The sequence below is a fragment of the Chrysemys picta genome, chromosome 2 (genome assembly GCF_011386835.1).
Source record: "Chrysemys picta bellii isolate R12L10 chromosome 2, ASM1138683v2, whole genome shotgun sequence".
Taxonomy (NCBI): Eukaryota; Metazoa; Chordata; order Testudines; family Emydidae; genus Chrysemys; species Chrysemys picta.
In genome coordinates, this window is record NC_088792.1 from 4184855 (window position 1) to 4204968 (window position 20114).

General features: G+C 41.8%; 1 protein-coding gene across 25 annotated transcripts in view; it reads left to right on the forward strand.

The window, feature by feature from the left end:
• The window catches only part of MAP4 (microtubule associated protein 4), a 251893-nt gene that overhangs the window by 20960 nt on the left and 210819 nt on the right, over window positions 1-20114 (forward strand). The window contains exon 2 of one of the 25 annotated variants that reach the window (XM_065586669.1): window positions 3902-4104. The exons of the other annotated variants lie outside the window; for them this stretch is intronic. The gene's annotated coding sequence lies outside the window, so the exon portion shown is untranslated. The remainder of the gene's footprint in view (window positions 1-3901; window positions 4105-20114) is intronic. 25 annotated transcript variants of the gene reach the window in all.

A 20114-nucleotide genomic window follows, 5' to 3' on the forward strand; every position in this document is an offset into this window, starting at 1 on the left:
GTGACATAAACGGTATGCCTTCACTGCAGAGTTAACCTGGGCTCTTATTTGAGTGTTGCTTTTAGCGCCCCCCCCCAACTGCACAAAAAGACCTCTGACCCCAGTTTAGTAGCAGTTTCAGTCTGAGCTAGCGGGCCCTTTTGGGGCTGTAGGCTAAAGCGTGAGTGAGGCTTTTATTCAGGCTGGTAATTTTCCAACTTCGTAGCGAGAATGCAGGTGCTTTAGCTGTGCAATACCTTCCCACAGTTCTTCCAATGTGCCCAGGAGAGAGACATTCTCCCACAATTCACTGGGAGAGAATTAGAGTAGCTTCATTTACAGCAGCACAGAGAACCATGGGATGTGCTCCCAGAAGTCCTAGAAAAACATAGTTATCAGCACCAGTCAGGACACAGCAACTCAGGTATGGTTTTGCAGTGGCTTCCTAGGACTTGTCTAAGCTGGGTGCTCAGACTCAGGTGCTGATCACCTAAGTTAACTGTACAGTGAAGACATACCCAAAGTTTAAAAACCAAGCGTTTCAAACAACTAAGTACATTTAAGCTGGAATCTAATTACATGCAGAGACTATAAACTTTGCTCCATTACTAATATTTTACTTTTAACAAATAGTAAAAATGTAAGTGTTTCTCAAACATTTGAAAGTTGAGCCCCTCCATTTCAAGAAAATGAAACACATCATGCAACTCTATAGCCCTGCTATATGTTGTTAGAGGCTTATCCATCTTAAGTTACGACAGTGTGCCCTTGTTGCCAAGAAGGCTAACGGCATTTTGGGCCGTATAAGTAGGGGCATTGCCAGCAGATTGAGGGACGTGATCATTCCCCTCTATTCAACATTAGTGAGGCCTTATCTGGAGTGCTGTGTCCAGTTTTGGACCCCACACTACAAGAAGGATGTGGAAAAATTGGAAAGAGTCCAGCGGAGGGCAACAAAAATGATTGGGGGGTGGAGCACATGACTTATGAGGAGAGGCTGAGGGAACTGGGATTGTTTAGTCTGCAGAAGAGAATAATGAGGGGGGATTTGATAGCTGCTTTCAGCTACCTGAAAGGGGGTTCCAAAGAGGGTGGATCTAAACTGTTCTCCACGATACCAGATGACAGAACAAGGAGTATTGGTCTCAAGTTGCAGCACTGGAATGGGTTACCTAGGGAGGTGGTGGAATCTCTTTCCTTAGAGGTTTTTAAGGTCAGGCTTGACAAAGCCCTGGCTGGGATGATTTAGTTGGGGATTGGTCCTGCTTTGAGCAGGGCGTTGGACTAGATGACCTCCTGAGGTTCCTTCCAACCCTGATATTCTATGATTCTACACATTTTCTGGACCCTGTCCCCAAGAGGTGTGCCCCACACTTTTAGGAAATGCTAACTTAATTCATGACTTGTCAGACTGAAGACCTTGGCTATGAAGTGTTCTCTCCTTGTTCCTTCTAATGCAAATCCTTTAAACAGGTTTATGCTAGTGTACTTTTCAAGAGTTTTAATGAGAGGTAGTCCCTCAAGGGTAAAAGTCTGGTTAAAGTAGAATTTGCTAGCTCATTGTGCCTTAGAGACCGTCATCAGTTGGGCCAGGTAGAAGGCTGCCAGATCAAAGTAGAAATGTAAAAGCAAAAGCTACCCTAGTGTTAAGCTCTAGATTAAGTGCATCAGTCTATTTAAAACAGAATTGGGGGGGAGGAGGGGCGGGGAGGGGAAATTACAGGCAGTATTCATGCACATGTGGGGAAATGTGCCTTAATCCCAATTTTAAAAGTGACGTAGGCACTTAAAACCTAAGGCCGTGGCTACACTGGCGCTTTACAGCGCTGCAACTTTCTCGCTCAGGGTGTAACCCCCCCCCCCCCCCCCCCCCCCCCCCCCGAGCGCAGCAAGTTACAGTGCTGTAAAGCGCCAGTGTAAACAGTGCCCCAGCACTGGGAGCATGGCTCCCAGCTAATCCCCTCGCGGAGGTGGAGTACCTGCAGCGCTGGGAGAGCTCTCTCCCAGCACTGGCGCCATGACCACACTCGCACTTCAAAGCGCTGCCGTGGGAGCACTCCCGCAGCAGAGCTTTGGAGTTTTGAGTGTAGCCAAGCCCTAAGTCTCATTGACAGTCAGTGGGACTTGAGTGCTTCTGAAAATTTTACCCTGGATAATTAAAGATCTTTTCATTCTTACATTTCTGTGATTCTTTGGTTGACTAAATCTAGTTCTTAACTCAGATAGTCAGCAGTAAAACACCACTTTAATTGTGATTTGTGTTTTGAATGCGTGCAGAATCTGAGTCCACCATCTTTCTGCTTAGTGGAACTTGAATTAATCTACTGTTGTCTGTCTTTTGTAAAATCATATCTTTATACAATCTACGTGCTTCACTAGATGGTGCTAAGAATTATGGTGTTCATCAGAGTAGCCAGGTGTCCATCCTAATCGTCCTTTGTTTACTGTTTCCTTCATTTCTGCTGCCTCACCTCCTCCGTCTCTTCTCCCTGCTTCATCTTACCCAATTTTTTCTCCTCTTGTACTCCTATCCTCTGACTTAGATCCTTCACCCACACGATGGGAAGCCCTTCTTGCAGTATAGGTATCTTCTTATTCATTGCCTGTTACACTCTTGTCCTTCTTCTGCATGAGGTCAGGATCAGGAGGTTTAGGAGCTGCTGCTCTTACTACTGCAAACAAGCAATATTGTGGAGTCTAGGAGTTTGTGTCTGGTCAGAAAACCTGGTGCTGGAATAAGAAGTCCATCCACTTGACATGATTTTCAGTAGCTGTTTGTAGTGTTTAGTGGAGTTATGAAAGAGGCAGAAATGTGGAGATTGTGGAGTACTTTTTGGGTGGTAAAGCTAATTTTTCTGAGAAATCTTTTTAGTGCTTGGTGTGTAAAATGGAGCTTGCTTTCTGAGGTATAGCAGCTCATAACAAAAAGCTTTTTGATAAAGTTGACTGTTCGGAATGATCTCATCCCAGTGACCAGTTGGAGTAATGTGCAATGCTCCAACTATTTGCTGAAACAAAAGTATGTTGAGCTGGCTGACCACAGAATAGTCTATTTGATCAATGTAATGTTTCAGAGTTGAGATATGTATGTAGTGAAATGCCAGCATTGTAAGGCAGCAGGTAAATGGTACAGAAAGTATGTAGCTTTCGGAAACAAGTAGGGTAATAATAGTTTTTCTATTAATGTAGGGCTTGCGTGATACCTTTCTAATGGTTTTGTTAGAATGTCACTGACTGATGTATATAGATTGTAGAAAAGAAGTAGAATAATCAGAATAGGGCTCTAACATTATAGGTTAACTTGCCTCCATTAGTGGAGACAATTTCCCATGTTTTTCAAACTGGGCTATTAAATTTAGCTAAAAAACATGGAATGGCAAGTCACTTAGCCTCTCAGCCTCAGTTTCCCCATATGTAGCATAGAGATAGCATTTATCTCATAAGGATGTTGTTTTATGATGTCTTTTATACAGGGAGGTCAGACTAGATGATCCCTTCTGGCCTTAACATTTATGAAAATTAATGTTTATAAACTACTCTAATATCCTAGCATGAAACATGATTACAGTAACTACCACATCACGTAAAGAGTGATAGAGAGTTCTGTGGCACCTTATAGAGTAACAGACGCATTGAAGCATAAGCTTTTGTGGGTGAATACCCACTTCGTCTTACCCACAAAAGCGTATGCTCCAATACGTCTGTTAGTCTATAACGGGTCGGCAACCTTTCAGAAGTGGTGTGCCGAGTCTTCATTTATTCACTCTGATTTAAGGTTTTGCGTGCAGTAATACATTTTAACGTTTTTAGAAGGTCTCTTTCTCTAAGTCTATAATATATAACTAAACTATTGTTGTATATAAAGTAAATAAGGTTTTTAAAATGTTTAAGAAGCTTCATTTAAAATTAAATTAAAATGCAGAGCTCCCCGGACCAGTCTCCAGGACCCAGGCACTGTGAGTGCCACTGAAAATCAGCTCGCATTCCGCCTTCAGCACCCGTGCCATAGGTTGCCTACCCCTGGTCTATAAGGTGCCACAGGACTCTGTCGCTTTTTACAGATCCAGACTAACATGGCTACCCCTCTGATACTTGATACCACATCATGATCATCTTCAATATACAGTGAGTTCCACATGCAGAAAAAGAGCTAACAAAATGTTAAATATCAATATTTGCACTTCTGTGAGTTTTCAGTCAGGATTTGCACTTCTGTGAGTTTTCAGTCCTGTTGAAATGAAACCTTTGATAAATGACTTTCCCACTGCTTGTTGGACAGTAACAGCTGCAGCTACTCCTGATTGAAATTCTATTGCCTAGTCTTCTAGCAGAAGTTCTCAATAGATGGAATTTTGTTCAGTGGTACAATTTACTACTAACTAGGGTTTCCTGGGTGGCAATAAAATACTGTGTGCTTTCCATCCAGGTTCCTTAAAATGTTAAGGTGAATTGAAATGCTTTTTAAAAATAAGCACACAACTTTTGAAGTGTGTCTGTGGTTGGAAAAATTACCCAATTAAAAGTAACTCCCTCTTACTCAACTCTTGTCCTTTTGTGTGGTGATAGATGCATTTGTCTGGTTTACTGGCCAAAAATTTAAAAAAAAAAAAGTTTTTATTCAGTTCTAACTATGAAATGTTATTGGTAATGATGCACAACTCAGAAAGAAACCAGCTTGACTTCCTGACCCCAAGATCAATTTGTGATTATTGAAATGGTCAACTTGTAAATTTGGCAAATATGACATGAAATAATTGAGACAATAAATATCGGACACTGATGCTATTTTAATTTCTTCAGAGCCTGACATATGGTCTGGCTGTGCATCACAGACAAGCTATACAAGTAGCTTTAAAGTTAGGTGCTTTAAAAAGAAACTAAAAAGGTTGAAACTGGGGAGGAAGGGATGACCAAAACACTATTTCTTAGGGCATAAAATGGTTGCATATAGTGCTATTTTTAACTTGCAAACTGCTGATGACCTATCTTCACAGTGAGAGCAGATTCTATTACTAGGAGAATCTCCTTGATAAGCACAGAGCAAGTGTTTGGGAGAACAATTGTATTTAAATTGGGGAGAGTACTGACTGAAGCTCACACTCAAGGACATGAATGGCAGGCATCCTGTTTTCTCTCACTGGAGCATGCCTACCTGTGGACCAAATGGAATCACTGATAAACTGAAGTTGCCATCCTTTATCCAGCAAAATTAAGTAGGTTATTCTTGGAAGGATTATCTTTCAGGACACTGATTCATTAGAGAAATTAGGGAAAATCATAATCAGTGTCTTCTCCAGCAACATGGTCCTGCCATGCGGGCAGGGGACTGGACTCGATGACCTCTCGAGGTCCCTTCCAGTCCTAGAATCTATGAATCTATGAAAAATAAGATTGGGCTCTATTAGATGGCTATTTGCAAAGCTGCAACAAAATAACTACAGCTAAAATCTGTTACTTTCAAAGCTATTCTGACAAAATGGACATAATTGCTGACAAATGGAAAATAAAGGTTGTTTCTGTTTTGCTATTTGCCATAGTATGGCTGGGTGAGCGTGTGGGGGACAGAGGCCTTCTAACATATCTCATTCTAAATTCATCATGTAGGGAGTGTTACTGCTTAATCTATTGTTACAAATACAAATACAAATAACTGTATCATGGTGTAAAGAGTCTGCTTGCATCCAGCTATCTTGGTCCAATTTACTACGTGGTGCCTGTTAGTAACGTGGCCCAGTCATCATCAATGGGTTATAACATCCTGTGCTGAAATGAACCAATCTGTTTTTAAAGCCAATCATGCAATGAGAAATTCTTGCTCTTTTCCCTCTATGCTTCAGTCTCATAACATCCTACCGTAACTAGCTTTTTTAATGGCAGCTCTTGCTGCAAGCCTTTGTTCTTATTTTTTCTGGAATTGTTTCTATCAGACCATTCCTTAAATCAGGGGTGGGGAACCTTTTCTCTATCAGGGGGCCATTGACCCACAGAAAAAATCAATTGCGGGCCACACACAGTTCCCTGTGTGTGTGTGTGTGTGTGTGTGAAGAGGCTCAGGGCTTCCCCCTACAGCGGAGTGAGCTAGTGCTCGGGGCTCCAGCCCCACATGGGGGGCACAGAGGCTCGGGTGGGGCTGGGGATGAGGAGTTTGGGGTGTGTGGGGGGGCTCTGGGCTGGGGCCAAGGGGTTTGGAGTGCAGGAGGGGGGGTGGGGGTGCAGGGTCTGGGAGGGAGTTAGGATTCAGGAGGGGGTTCCGACCTGGGGCAGAGGGTTGGGGTGAGGATGCGGTCTCTGGGAGGGAGTTTAGGTGCGGGGGGGGCTCAGGGCTGGGGGTGGGGGTGCAGGGTCTGGGAGGGAGTTAGGGTGTAGGAGGGGGTTCTGACCTGAGGCAGTGGATTCGGGGTGTGGGTTCCGGCCAGGCAGCACTTACCTGAGGCGGCTCCCAGTTGGTGGTGCAGCGGGGCAAAGTCAGGCTCCCTGCCTGTCCTAGCTCCGTGCTGCTCCCGGAAGCGGCCGCCATGTCCGGGCCCTAGGCTGAGGGGCCAGGCGGCTCTGCGCAGTGCGTACTGCCTACGCCCGCAGGCACTGTCCCTGCAGCTCCCATTGGCCACGGTTCCTGGCAAATAGGAGTTGCGACGCTGGTGCTGAGGGCGGGGGGAGCTTGCAGAGCTTCCCTGATGGCCACTCCGCCTAGGGGTTGCAGGACATTGCAGCCACTTCTGGGAGCTGCTGGAGGTGGGGGCCTGAGGCTTGGGGCTTCTGGCCTGTGGCGCGGAAACTTGCTGTGGGTCAGATTAAATTAAGCAGCGGTCTGGTTCCCCACCCCGCCTTCAGGCTGTAATGCTATCTCTAGAAGTGACCAAATCTTGATTCTTCAGAGATGGTAAAGGCTTCCATAATGACCTTGGTCACCTGTGGTGCTAAACAAATGAGATGTGGTTTGAGCAGGAACACCTGAGTTCTAATTGCTCAGTACCCTGTCAATGAAATACTTAATCCCTGCCTCAGTTTCTCAATCTCTTGAAGTAGGGGGAAATACTTATTTGCCTCCTTCAGGGATTGTCTTGATTGTTGTTAAAGCACATGTAAGGCTAGGAATGTGGAGGGAGAGACAGGAATTGCTTTATCAGGAATTGCACCTCAAAGTGCTAGGCATTTTATTTTCAGAATAGATATGGTCCCTGCCCCAGACAGTTAACAGTCTGCTTTTTAGATGAGACTCTACTAGTGATAGTAATGAACAATAAGGAGGAAATGGAGCGAGGAAGGAGTAAAACAGCAGCAAGAGCATGCAACTAGGCATGTGCTGATCATGACTCAAATTCTATCTTTTTAAATACCCACAAGTGAGTCAATAGGGATAACAGAATTACATTTTTTAAGGAGAGATTTGAATGAGCAGAGGGTAGTGGCTTTGTGGACCAGGATAGGGAGAGTGTTCAGGGTTTAGGGGACAGCATAGAAAAAGGCATTAAGTCAGTTGTGGGAAAAGCAGACAAGAAGGGCATATTTATGCCTTGAAAACATACTTGCCTTCAGCTTCCATAACTACAAATGTTAATGATCATAAAGCTATCTAGCTACAATATTCTGACCTTTTTTCTCTCCCCTTCTTCCCACTTCCCCATTATGGAATTTTTCTCATGCTGTAGTCCTTCACAGCAGCCTAATTTTTTTTTTTATTCCAATCTTCACTAATGTTCTCGAATATTGTGTATAATTGAACATTCAGGTGTTTGTCTTCCCAAGCCTTTGAATTTTATTTGCCTGGTACTTTTAAGTTCTCTAAGTCTTTCTATAGTCTTCCCCATACCTTGCTGTGCATATTTCATCTGAGTTGGATGACCTTCAGAAGATGTAGACTTTTAACATTACTGTGTGTAGCAATTACAAATGTACATTGCATTCAGGTAAAGTATTTGAACAGCAGCACCTCAGTATACTTGCAAAATGCAGCCATGTTCTAACAATCTCCAAGAATTGATCATTACAATTTCAGTAATGCAGTTTTTTGTCATTATGATTGGTGTTAGCTTTAATACAATCTGCCTTGATACACCGTTTCCAGACTAGGTACTGATATTGTTTTGCATTATGAGAGCTGACTTAAGTCTACACTGCTGACTTAAGTTGTGGCTGTTGAAATATTTTTTTACGAACTGAAACAGATGACAGACAAAACATTCTACATCTTGCAATGTCGATTTTAGCTAAACAGAGGAGCATGTTTTCACTTATGCCTTAAAAATGCAGTAGGTATCTGTGATTCATTCTGCTAACTAAGTCTAAAATGACATTTACGTCTCTAGTTTAGTGCTGACTCTGAGCTTTTTATCCATTGATTAAGTGTAAGTCCTCATGCCAGCCTTTTTATTGTCCTTCCTTATGGAGGTGGGGATGTTGGTGACAGTCATGCTAGGAAATGGAGATGTTGAACCTGTTATAATTATATCTTTATGCACAGGAAATTATAAACTTCCTGATTTGATTTCTTTTCTTTTCCTGTGTTAACTGTATTGGTGGTTGGCAGCATGTATTCTGCATCTGGAAATAGGAAGATTAGAATTTGCAGCCTGCCTCCTATGTTATAAGAACGGCCATACTAAGTCAGACCAAAGGTCCATCTAGCCCAGTATCCTGTCTTCCGACAGTGGCCAATGCCAGGTGCCCCAGAGGGAATGAACAGAACAGGTAATCATGAAGTGATCCATCCCCTGTCGCCCATTCCTAGCTTCTGGCAAACAGAGGCTAGGGACACCATCCCTGCCCAGCCTGGCTAATAGCCATTGATGGACCTATCCTCCATGAATTTATCTATTTCTTTTTTGAACCCCGTTATAGTCTTGACCTTCACAACATCCTCTGGCAAGGAGTTCCACAGGCTGACTCTGCATTGTGTAAAAAAATACTTCCTTTTGTTTGTTTTAAACCTGCTGCCAGTTAATTTCAGATGGTGACCCCTAGTTCTTGTGTTATGTGAAGGAGTAAAGAACATCTCCTTATTCACTTTCTCCACACCAGTCAAGATTTTATAGACCTCTGTCATATCCCCTCTTAGTCGTCTCTTTTCCAAGCTGAAAATTTCCAGTCTTTTTAATCTGTCCTCATACAGAAGCCACTCCATACCCCAAATCATTTTTGTTGCCCTTTTCTGAACCTTTTCCAAGTCAAAAATATATCTTTTTTGTTATGGGGCAACCACACCTGCATGGAGTATTCAATATGTGGGCGTATCATGGATTTATATAGAGGCAATATGATATTTTCTGTCATATTATCTATTCCTTTCCTAATGATTCCCAACATTCTGTTCACTTTTTTGATGACTGCTGCACATTGAGTGGACGTTTTCAGAGAACTATCCACAATGACTCCAAGATCTCTTTCTTGAGTGGTAACAGCTAATTTAGACCCCATCATTTTATATGTATAGTTGGGATTATGTTTTCCAATGTGCATTACTTTGCATTTATCAGCATTGAATTTCATCTGCCATTTTGTTGCCCAGTCACCCAGTTTTGAGAGATCCTTTTGTAGCTCTTCGCAGTCTGCCTGGGATTCAACTATCTTGAGTAGTTTTGTATCATCTGCAAATTTACACCTCGCTGTTTACCCCTTTTTCCAGATCATTTATGAATATGTTGAATAGGACTGGTCCCAGTACAGACTCCTGGGGGACACCACTATTTACCTCTCTCCATTCTGAAAACTAATCATTTATTCCTACCCTTTGTTTCCTATTTTGTAACCAGTTACCAATCTATGAGAGAACCTTCCCTCTTATCCCATGACTGCTTACTTTGCTCAAGTGAGGAATAAGTTACATACAAGGAATAAGTTCATAAGGATCATAAGCTAAATAGCTGAATACATGTTCCATGGTCATTTATCACTAGTGACACTCACATGAGAGAGCACCTTCCACGTGGGCTGTCACATCTGTAATTTGTTATCATTGCTTTTGACATAGTTCAAATATAAACGGTGCGCAAAGACAGGGAATTCGCTCCTGTTAAACGACTGTTCTTGATAGAAGATGAGCTACTGCTTTCCCTCTTTCATTGATCTTGGGAAGTAACTTGCATGAGGCTCTTGGGCCCCCTTTATGGACTTTCATTGACCTGTGACAAGTGAGAAGCATTAGGTGTTTCTAAAAGATTTTTATCTGGCTTTTTGGATAGTGATATTATCTTACACTAGCACTTTAAGAGCTGAACAGTGACTCTACTGTCTAATTACTGTAATAGAGAAACAAAAGCACTGGAAACTGCAGCCCATGAAACTCAAGTGTGCAAGGGTAATGCAGAGCCATCCTTCATTAGTTCAGGCTCCTCTTTGAGGGAGGATAGAATTTCATGAAAAGCTGCGACTATGGTCTTATCTGCAGATTCCAAAGGAAGGAAGCAGGTGCCCATAGTAATCTCTAGTATCTGTGTAGCATTGATTCATTTTCGCTGCTCTTTGCAGTCTCTACATTAAAACACAAATCCAGATATAAATGCTGAATCACACTTTCAGCGCATCTCAGACTGAACATAAAAGCAGGTATTGGTTTTTCAGGAAGCTGCAGACTTACTTCATGGATAGTGTTGTAATTTTAAAGAGATCATTGAATCCAATATGGTAAGCACACAATTTCTGATGAATAGAAAGTATTGGTGCTTTCCAAGGAAACTTCATGTGATTAGTTTAGGGCTCATTGTGGGCCTTTGGATCAATCTGGTCAGTACTTTCTTCTCCTGATTCCTGCTACCAGTCTTCGTTCTTAAGGGGAAACAGAAATCCTTGTTGCTGATCTTGTTGGGCCTGAGGGTTGGGGATCTCTGCTGTCCCTCTTGGAGAGGGAAAAGGGGTCCCATGCTGTTGCCCCGGTCTCTCGGGGAGCGTGTCCACTGCCGTTCCAAGTGGGGACAGGGCAACAGCATGAGTGTGGAGCCACAGTGGAGGCACTGTATTGTGGTGAATGTAGGGCTTTCCACTTCCGTAGTCCGACCCTGCTGCTCTTTTTCTACAGATAGGTATTTTTGTAGGGTACAAAAGTGTACACAAGTCTTAAATAAGGGGCATTACAAACCAGAACTAAGGGACCTGTTACTATCTACTGTCCCTAAAATGGTAAAGTCTTGTAGTGTAAACTAAACTTACCTGTTTCAGAGTGGTAGCCGAGTTAGTCTGTCTGAAATGGGCTCCTCTCACTACCACTTCAAAAGATATTTTTCCTCCCTTGGTATCCTGCTGTCAATTGAATTGTCTCGTTAGACTGACCTCACACTTGGTAAGGCAAATCACATCTTTTCATGTATTTATACCTGCTTCTGTATTTTCCATTCCATGCATCTGATGAAGTGGGTTATAGCCCACGAAAGCTTATGCCCAAATAAATTTGTTAGTCTCTAAGGTGCCACAAGGACTTCTCGTTGTTTAAACTTACCTGTGTTCCCTTCTAGAGTGATAGCCTTGGCTAAGATGGCTGCATGTTGCAGGGACATGGCTAAAATCCAATTCAGTCCCACTTATATTGCAAGATGAAACAGGGTTCACTTAGACAAGTCATGGGGGCATCCATGTTGTAGCTGGAGACCTTAACAGTTTAGTGCAGGTCTACCTTCAGTGTTTGGTTGAATAAAGAATGTATTGCTTTGTGGGATAATTTTAAGGGCCGCCTAATATTCAGGTTATTCAGTCTGTCAAAATGACTTGCACAAATGGTGACACTTGCCTACCTGGGAACATAAATGGACATCAGAATTCAGTCTGAATTAGTGATTTTGTGGGTAGAAGTAAAAATGCAAGTAAAATCTATCAATTGGAACCTTTAACCTCTAGGTTGCTGGCTTGAATCTAAACCAGGTTTGTGATGCTTGGGTGCTGCTGTCTGGCATCTGATGACTGTCTTCACTCTGAGGGATGGTTCCTTCAGGTCAGGGTTGATGCACTTTTCCGCGTCGGTGTGAGGAAGCACGCTTTAATGCTACTAAAAGAACAGGAGTACTTGTGGCACCTGAGAGACTAACAAATTTATTAGAGCATAAGCTTTCGTGGACTACAGCCCACTTCTTCGGATGCATACTAGTGGGCTGTAGTCCACGAAAGCTTATGCTCTAATAAATTTGTTAGTCTCTAAGGTGCCACAAGTACTCCTGTTCTTTTTGCGGATACAGACTAACACGGCTGCTACTCTGAAACCTGTCTTTAATGCTACTGATGCTTTGCCAGTTCGGTGTTTAACTAGGACCTTTCACAAGAACTAAATGTACTCCAACTTAGAGAGACCCTGGTGTTCCGTTGCCTTTTTATTCTGAAACTCTTGGCATATAGTCTGGTAGCCTGATTTCAGAAGTGAGGGCACCTGCAACTCCTGCTGACGTCGGCAGCAGATTTGAAAATTGGGCTGTAGATATGCAACCCTTCCCTGCTGTCATCCCCCTCATTTATACTAACAGGACCTAATCCTTCTTGTCTTTAGGCAGCCTGCATTTGTGGGAATGATATTAGAAGAGGATTATGACCTCTGCAAGAGACTTGCACATAAATGAATAGATATTAACTAGCAATTCAGGCACTAGAAATTATGAAAGTTGGCAAGCATCAACTTCGAAAACATAAGTAGGTTTTGTTTAAATCTCATGAATTTTCATGCTGACTTAGAAATATAGTGAAATGAATCTCTAGCAGTTCAGAGTTCTTTTTACTCAGTAGTTTTGCTTTAAAACTCTCACCATGGCAACATGTCACTGCAAAGGCAGTCTTCTCCAAGTTCCAACTGAACTGGAAATCCTGACCTCTTTCTTTAACATACCAGTGTAAGTAGATCAGAATATTGCATGCTTTGTTAAAACTAATCTGGTTTAATTTTGTAATGGAGCTGCTGAATGGAAGTTCTGTGTAAGTTGTAACTTGGTGTTTGTAGCAAAAGTGAATACCGTACTTTCTGACACCAGGGAAGGGCAAATGAACTTCAGAATGAGTTCATTGTCCTTTCTGTGTAAATCTTTATTTTTTTTTTTTAAAGAGGTATATCTCTAGGGGAGTAGGGTCCATATCCACCTTCCTCAAATCCTTTCTTGTTGAGGGTAATTGCAAAGTTCCATGGACCATTAGGATTCTGTATAGCCACACAGCTTGTAACTTGGAAACAGAAAGTAGCATTAAACATTATGTTATGATAGCATCTGGAGGAGGCCCACCATGTCAGGGACCCATTGTGCTAGGTGCTGTACAAACATATAGAAAACTATATTCCCTGTCTCAAAGCACTTACAGTCTAAAAGAGAAGATGTAACAGGTACCTGAGACAAACAAGCAAGTCCAGGTGTGGGAGACAGGTTAACAAATAGGATGTGTGCATCTCTTAGCCAATCAAGAGCAGCATGTGCAATTTGCCAGCTGTCTAGCCATTATCAGGTTGCAGTTTACTGTGTATTAAAGAGGTGAGCTTTGGGGTGTGGGACTTAAAGCCACTTCCATATCCTCCTACATGGATTTTTCCTAGAAGATTTTTTCACTTGCAAGGGGCAACATAGGAGACAATAAATATGCTTGTAGGAGAAGAGAATCTGGCAATTGAGGCTGGCCTTACTAGTGGAGTGAAGAAGGAGCTGACCTTGCAATAAGATTAAGTGTCAGACAGAGTGGAGCTAAACTAAGTTTCCTTTGAAAGTAAGGATGAGAAGTTTGTGTCCATGGTGGGAGAAGGGGAGCCAGTAGGTGGAGTGATACAGGAACATTAACTTCGCATAATGTTGAATGCATTTCAGGGGGGTGAGGTTGGACTCATAGAAGTTGGAGAGGTGATTATATTAGTTAAGGCATGGGATGATCAGGGCTTGCACCATAGATTAGTCCATTTGGGCAGAGGAAAGGTTGGATTTGGAGATTCTGTGCTGAAGAAGAGTGTATGTGAGAGACAAGAGAGGGCCAAGTTGAAGAAAGGAAGCAAAGATTAAGGGCTTCAGTAACAGCGATGATAGCAGTGTTCTTCATTGTGAGGCGGAGGAAGGTTTCAGAAGCTCCGATTTGGCTATTAAGTTTTAGTTGATGGGTGGTCCTGAGGACATGTTAGAAAGGCATGCTGAGATTTTTAGTTTGGGTGAAGGGAAGAGATCCAGAATAGACTTAGATTAAGGACATAAGAACGGCCATACTTAGTCAGACCAATGGTCCATCTGACCCAGTATCCTGTCTCTGACAACGGTCAATGGTAGGTGCTTCAGAGGGATTGAACAGAATAGGCAGTTTTTGAGTGATCCATCCCCTGTTGTCCATTCCCAGCTTTTGGCAAACAGGCTGGGGACACCCAGAGCATGGGGTTGCATCCCTGACTATCTTGGCTAATAGCCATTGATGGACCTATCCTCCAGGAACTTATCCAATTATTTTTTGAACCCTGTCATAGTTTTGGCCTTCACAACATCCCCTAGCAATGAGTTCCACAGGTTGACTGCGATATGTAAAGAAGTATTTCCTTTTGTTCATTTTAAACCTGCTGCCAGTTAATTTCAGATGGTGACCCCTAGTTCTTGTGTTATGTGAAGGAGTAAAGAACATCTCCTTATTCACTTTCTCCACACCAGTCAAGATTTTATAGACCTCTGTCATATCCCCTCTTAGTCGTCTCTTTTCCAAGCTGAAAATTTCCAGTCTTTTTAATCTCTCCTCATACAGAAGCCATTCCATACCCCTAATCATTTTTGTTGCCCTTCTCTGTACCTTTTCCAATTCTAATATATCTATAGCCCTACATGAATGGGGGGATGATTGTCAAATAATTGCTTCTGAGTTGCAGACAAGACATGGAAAAGCGTGGAAAAGTAATAATGGACATTTATTAATTGTGGTAATTTGGAAAAGTCAGAGAAGACCTGTTTAAGAAAAATTTGGTGGAAGAATATAAACACTCAAGTATTATGTTATGCCTGCTAATTTTTTTGATAGCCAGTAATTCTGCTGTAACTATATTACGGTTATTAATGCATAGGGCTGACAGCGGGAGCCCCGCCACTGTCAGCTCAGATAAATGGGGTTCTACTGTACTAATAGGGAAAAAAGTGTGTGTTGCAAACCTCAAAATGTATGCAAAATTGTGGATTCTGCAAAGTAAGCTAATTAAAATAAAAATTGAGGTGGAAGCCGAATATTGCGGGATCAGCAATACTGCAGGTTAAGTAGGGCCTTAAAGATACCTATTTTGAGATCGGGCAACCAGATCTGTACAGAGTATAGAAGATGTGGGCATACTGTGGATTTATATAGAGGCATTATGATATTTTCTGTCTTATCTCTTTGCTAATGGTTCTAAACATTCTGTTAGCTTTTTTGACTGTCACTGCACATTGAGCGGATGTTTTCAGAGAGCTATCCACAATGACGCCAAGATCTTTCTTGAGTTGTAACAGCTAATTTAGACTCCATCAGTTTATATGTATATTTGGGATTGTATTTTCCAATGTGCATTTCTTTGCATTTATCAACATTGAATTTCATCTGCCATTTTGTTGCCCCGTCACCCAGTTTTGTGAGGTCCCTTTGTCCCTCTTTGCAGTCTGCTTTGGACTTAACTATCTTGAGTAATTTTGTATCATCTGCAAATTTTGCCACCTCAGTGTTTACCCCTTTTGCCAGATCATTCATGGATATGTTGAACAGTACAGACCCCTGGGAGACACCACTATTTACCTCTCTCCATTCTGAAAACTGACCATTTATTCTTACCCTTTGTTTCCTATCTTTTAACCAGTTACTGATACATGAGATGATCTTTCCTTTTATCCCATGGCTGCTTAGTTTGCTTAAGAGCGTTTGGTGATGGACCTTGTCAAAGGGTTTCTGGATGTCCAAGTACACTATATCCCCTGTATCATCTTTGTCCACATGTTTGTTTACCCTCTCAAAGAATTCTAATAGATTGGTGAGGCAAGATTTCCCTTTACAAAAGTCGTGTTGACTCTTCCCCAACATATCATATTCATCTATGTGTCTGATAATTCTGTTCTTTACTATAGTTTTAACCAATTTGCCCGGTATCGAGGTTAGGCTTACCATCCTGTACTTGCTGAGGTCATCTCTGTAGCCTTTAAAAAAAAAAATTTGGCTTCACATTAGTAATCTTCCAGTCATCTGATTTAAATGATAGGTTATGTATCACAGTTAGTAGTTTTGCTACTTCACATTTGAGTTCCTTCAGAATTCTTGGGTGAATACCTCTGGTCCTAATGACTTATTCCTGTTTAATTTATCAATTTGTTCCAAAATGTCCTCTAATGACACCTCGATCTGGGACAGTACCTCAGATTTTTCATCTAGAAAGAATGACTCAGGCGTGGAAATCTCCATTACATCCTCTGCTGTGAAGACTGATGCAAATAGTTCATTAATTTCTCTTCGATGGCCTTATCTTCATTGAGTGCTGATTTAGCACCTCGATTGTCCAGTGATGTACTTAATTTTTTTTTTTTTTTTTGCTGTTTTAGTTTTGGAGTTGTTTGCTAGTTGCTCTTCAAATTTTTTTTTGGCCTGCCTAATTATACTTTTACACTTGATTTGACAGAATTTATGCTCCTTTCTATTTTCCTCAGTAGGCTTTAACTTCCGATTTTTAAAGGATGCCTTTTTGCCTCTAACTACTTCTTTTACTTCGTTGTATAGCCATGGTGGCACTCCTTTGGTCCTCTTATAGGGCTTTTAAATTTGGGGTATACATTTAATTTGAGCCTCTTGTGTTTTTTTTTAAAGTTTCCATGCAGCTTGCAGGCATTTCATTTCTGGGACTGTATCTTTTAATTTATGTTTAACTAGCTTTTTTTAATCTCATTTTTGTGTAGTTCCCCTTTCTGAAGTTAAATATTACTTGCGGTTGGATTCTTTGGTGTTTCCCCACCACAGGGATGTTAAATTGAATTATATTATGGTCACTATTACCAACCGGTTCAGCTATATTCACCTCTTGGACCAGATTCTGTGCTCCATTTAGGACTAAATCAAGAATTGCCTCTCCTCTTGTGGGTTCCAGGACTAGCTGCTCCAAGAAGCTGTCATTTATGGTGTCAAGAAACTTCATCTGTGCATCCCATCCTGAGGTGACATGTACCCAGTCAACATGGGGATAGTTGAAATCCCCCATTAGTATTGTGTTTTCTATTTTTATAGCCTTACTAATCTCCCTGAGCATTTCATAGTCACCATCACCATCCTTGTCAGGTGGTCAGTAGTATATCCCTATTGCTATATTCTTATTATTCAAGCATGGAATTTCTATCCATAGATTGTCTGTGGTGCAGTTTGGTTCATTTAAGATTTGTACTATATTTGACTCTATGCTTTGCTTTCTTTAGTGCCACTCCCCTCCTCCCTCCCCCAGCGTGACCTATCCTGTCATTCCTATATATTTTGTAGATATTACTGTATCCCATTGATTATCATCATTCCACCAAGATACCGATTTGTGCATTGGTGACATAGATTCATAGATTCTAGGATTGGAAGGGACCTCGAGAGGTCATCGAGTCCAGTCCCCTGCCCGCATGGCAGGACCAAATACTGTCTAGACCATCCCTGATAGACATTTATCTAACCTACTCTTAAATATCTCCAGAGACGGAGATTCCACAACCTCCCTAGGCAATTTGTTCCAGTGTTTAACCACCCTGACAGTTAGGAACTTTTTCCTAATGTCCAACCTAGACCTCCCTTGCTGCAGTTTAAACCCATTGTTTCTGGTTCTATCCTTAGAGGCTAAGGTGAACAAGTTCTCTCCCTCCTCCTTATGACACCCTTTTAGATACCTGTAAACTGCTATCATGTCCCCTCTCAGTCTTCTCTTTTCCAAACTAAACAAACCCAATTCTTTCAGCCTTCCTTCATAGGTCATGTTCTCAAGACCTTTAATCATTCTTGTTGCTCTTCTTTGGACCCTTTCCAATTTCTCCACATCTTTTTTAAAATGCGGCGCCCAGAACTGGACATAAATATGATAGTTAATGCCTTGTTTGTGGATAGGATCATTCAGAGATAGGGTATAGAGGGAGTATAGTGGGTCAAAAATGGATCCCCGAGAAAGTAGTACAGTTCCCAGGAAACTGGGATATATATTTTGACACTATTTATGTAGCAAGATTTAATTTTCTCTTTGGTGTGGAATCTCTTTTAATATTTCTAAATATTCCTTGATCCCTGTCTAGTGACTATAGTGAAGAAAAGCTTCTTGATATTCATAAGAGGACTGAATGGTGAGAGCTTTTTAGTTTGGGTCCAGTTACTAATGATTACTTAATGGTAACCAAAACGGTCATTTGTTCAATTTAGCTATAAATGAATAAACTGAAGCAGCTGGCTATTAAAAATTAAACTCCTGGATTTGGCTCAGACTGTGCAGTGTGTGCTGTATTGTGAAACAATCAGATCAAATGCAATTGAGATTACAGTAACCTGGGCTATGTAATTGGGTGTTAATTTCTTAATCAGACCTGTATCCACTGAAAAAAGAACAGGAGTCCTTGTGGCACCTTAGAGACTAACAAATTTATTTGAGCATAAGCTTTTGTGGGCTACAGCCCACTTCAGCAGATGCATAGAATGGAACATATACTAAGAAGATATACACCTCTACTTCAATAGAACGCTGTCCTCAGGAGCCAAAAAATCTTACCGTATTATAGGTGAAACCGTGTTATATCGAACTTGCTTTGATCTACTGGAGTGCGCAGCCCCGTCCCCCCGGAGCACTGCTTTACCGCATTATATCCGAATTCATGTTATATTGGGTCGCGTTATATTGAGGTAGAGGTGTATATACATACAGAGAACATGAAAAGGTGGAAGTTGCCATACCAACCCTTAAGAGGCTAATTAATTAAGATGAGCTATTATCAGCAGGAGAAAAAAACTTTTGTAGTGATAATCAAGATGGCCCATTCCAGACAGTTGACAAGAAGGTGTGAGTATACTTAAGGTGGGGAAATAGATTCAATTTGTGTAATGACCCAGCCACTCCCAGTCTCTATTCAAGCCAAAGTTAATGGTATCTAGTTTGCAAATTAATTCTAGTTCAGCAGTTTCTCGTAGGAGTTTGTTTTTGAAGCTTTCCTGTTGCAAAATTGCCACCTTTAAGTCTGTTACTGAGTGACCAGAGAGGTTGAAGTGTTCTCCTACTGGTTTTTGAATGTTATGATTCCTGATGTTAGGTTTGTGTCCATTTATTCTTTTGCGTAGAGACTGTGCGGTTTGGCCACTGTACATGGCAGAGGGGCATTGCTGGCACCTGATGGCATATATCACATTGGTAGATGTGCAGGTGAACGAGCCCCTGATGGCGTGGCTGAGGTGATTAGGTCTTACGATGGTGTCACTTGAATAGATATGTGGACAGAGTTGACATCAGGCTTTGTGGTAAGGATAGGTTCCTGGGTTAGTGTTTTTGTGTGGTGTGTGGTTGCTGGTGAGTATTTGCTTTAGTTTGGGGGGTTGTCTGTAAGCGAGGACTGGTCTGTCTCCCAAGATCTGTGAGAGTGAGGGATCATCTTTCAGGATAGGTTGTAGATCTTTGATGATGCGCTGGAGAGGTTTTAGTTGTGGGCTGATGGTGACGGATAGTGGCGTTCTGTTATTTTTTTTGTTGGGCCTGTCCTGTAGTAGGTGACTTCTGGGTACTCTTCTGGCTCTGTCAATCTGTTTTTTCACTTCAGCAGGTGGGTATTGTAGTTTTAAGAATGCTTGATAAAGATCTTGTAGGTGTTTGTCTCTGTATCCACTGAATTTCTTCCTCTGGTATTTTTGCTGTTGGCTAGCCACAGGGAGGGCAGTCTGGTCAGTAAAATAATTTTGTGTTCATCTGAGTTCTTGGTGTCCAGTAGGTAGTATGATATCTGGGACACCAACAGGCTGGCTGATATGCCTCTATATTATTTGTTTACAGGGGTAAGAAGGCTTTCTGTTAGCACTACTTCTGAAATCTCTGCATTTCTTCTGTATTCTATATTGGTGTCCATTCAGTGTTGGTTAGTTATGTTGGACCTACTGTCTCGCTATTATATCTAGTGTAGTTGTAGCCATGTCTCTCTCATATCCTGGGAACGACAAGGTGGGTGAGGTAATATCTTTTATTGGACCAACTTCTGTTCTGAAGAAGAGCTCTGTGTGGCTCA